We start from the raw sequence: 2,787 nt of genomic DNA, 5'->3' as shown, positions 1-2,787 counted from the left end.
TTTTCATGTGTTTGAGATTGTTGCTGCCTAGTTGCCTTGAAATTAATTGCAACTTTGTCATGAAGGCTTTCACATGGCTATGCATTTCATGAGCAAAAATGCCCTTGCCCTGCAGTTGTGTGTTCAGTAGGGATGGGTACCGTTCACATTTGAACCGATACGGTACCGGTACCTGTGAATCGATACCGGTACCCAACGGTTCCTTTTTTCTGTACTTTAGTCTCAAAAAATTGAATCTACCTACAGTACCTCAGTTGTGAAAAAAGAAATCCAAACTTCAAATAACCACACTTTCGACCGTTTTCGGCTTGCCCCGACTGCTTTGTTGTTGAATCAAGTCAAAGCATAGGTAAGCGTATATTGTGCGTGTGAACGTTGACACGAAAAAAAAAAGTAAAAAAAAAAAGAAAAATAATAATATTAAAATATATATATATTTTTGTTTTTTTTTATTATCATGTAATCTTTCGCAGGCCGGTCAGAATCATCCCGCGGGCCGTATCCGGCCCGCGGGCCGTACAATGCCCAGGTCTGCACTAGATAGAACCACACACACGTACACACTGGATAGAACCACACACACGTACACACTGGATAGAAACACAGACACGTACACACTGGATAGAAACACACACACGTACACACTGGATAGAAACACACACACATACACACTGGATAGAAACACAGACACGTACACACTGGATAGAAACACACACACGTACACACTGGATAGAAACACACACACATACACACTGGATAGAAACACAGACACGTACACACTGTATAGAAACACACACACGAACTACACACTGGATAGAAACACAGACACGTACACACTGGATAGAAACACACACGTACACACTGGATAGAAACACAGACACGTACACACTGGATAGAAACACACACGTACACACTGGATAGAAACATACACACGTACACACTGGATAGAAACACACACACGTACACACTGTATAGAAACAGACACGTACACACTGGATAGAAACACACACACGTACTACACACTGGATAGAAACACAGACACGTACACACTGGATAGAAACACAGACACGTACACACTGGATAGAAACACAGACACGTACACACTGGATAGAAACACACACACGTACACACTGGATAGAAACACACACACGTACACACTGGATAGAAACACAGACACGTACACACTGGATAGAAACACACACACGTACACACTGGATAGAAACACACACACGTACACACTGGATAGAAACACAGACACGTACACACTGTATAGCGCATGTATAGACGCTTTCAACTTAACATAGAACGTTCTGAATGGGCCCAATTTAATTACCCGTTGCAGTGTGTGCTAATGCAATAACTGACAGGAAGTACACTTGCGTCCAAACTGTTCCCTAATAACAGAATCCCAGTTAAACCGTCTAGTATGGACAAACATTTCACGGCTGGTTTAGTTTGAGTGACAGCAGCGTTAGTTTTCTCCTCCTTTCACACGCAAACACACATTATACATGCACATGCACAAGCATGCGCGCGCACACACACACACACACACACACGCACGCACGCACGCACGCACGCACGCACGCACGCACGCACGCACGCACACACACACACACACACACACCACACACACACACACACACACACACACACACACACACACACACACACACACACACACACACACACACACACACACACACACACACACACACACACACACACACACACACACACACACACACACACATACCACCACATACAGTATAGTATATATTGGCATTTGAAAAGCAGGCCAGTGGGTAGAGTGATTGACAGCTGTGGGAGGAGGGATGTGAATCATTTTCCTGATGTTGGTGCTCCGGGTGCCTGATTCCATAGGGGATTCTGCTCATCTGCCTGCACACACACACACACACACACAACACACACACACACACACACACACACACACACACACACACACACACACACACACACACACACACACACACACACACACACACACACAGGCTAGCTGCTAGATAATGGTTTCTTACTCACATTTCTGTATCATTTCAGATACAGGTTCAACAGAACAACTAAGGTTTCCTCCCCTCCCATTTCTTCTCTCCTCCCCTCCCCCTCCTCTCTCCCCTCATCCCCTCTTCCTCTCTCTCCCCTCTCTCCTCTATTCCCTCCTCCCCTCTCATCTCTCCTCTCTTCCCTCCTCCCTCCCCTCTCCTCTCTCCCCTCCTCTCTCTCTCCCCTCCTCTCCTCTCTTCTCCTCTCCTCTCTTCCCTCCCTCCACTCTTCTCCTCTCCTCTCTTCCCTCCTCCCCTCGCCCTCTCTCCCCTTCTCTCCTCTCTTCTCCTCTCCCTATCTTCCCTCCTCCCCTCTCATCTCTCCTCTCCCCTCTCCCCTCCTCTCCTCTCCTCTCCCCCTCCTCTCCTATCTTCCCTTCTCCCTCTCCTATCTCCCCTCTCTCCTCTCTTCCCTCCTCCCCTCCCATCTCTCCTCTCTTCCCTCCTCCTCTCCTCTGTCCCCTCCGCTCTCTCTTCTCCTCTCCTCTCTTTCCTCCTCCCTCCCCTCTCTCCCCTCCGCTCCTCTCTCCTCTCCCCTCCTCTCCTCTCCTATCTCCTATCTTCCCCCTCCCCTCCCCTCTCTCCCCTCCTCCCCTCTCCTCTCTCCCCTCCTCCCTCCTCTCCCTCTCCTCTCTCCTCTCCTCACCTCTCCTCTCTCCCTCTTCTATTCTCCTCTCCCCTTCTCTCCTCTCCTCTCCTCTCTCCTCTCCTCCCCTCTCCT

This window comes from Notolepis coatsorum (assembly GCF_963971535.1).
Source record: "Notolepis coatsorum genome assembly, chromosome: 14".
NCBI classification, from domain to species: Eukaryota; Metazoa; Chordata; class Actinopteri; order Aulopiformes; family Paralepididae; genus Notolepis; species Notolepis coatsorum.
The sequence above is the reverse complement of the archived record's forward strand: the minus strand, read 5'-3'. Positions refer to the sequence as shown.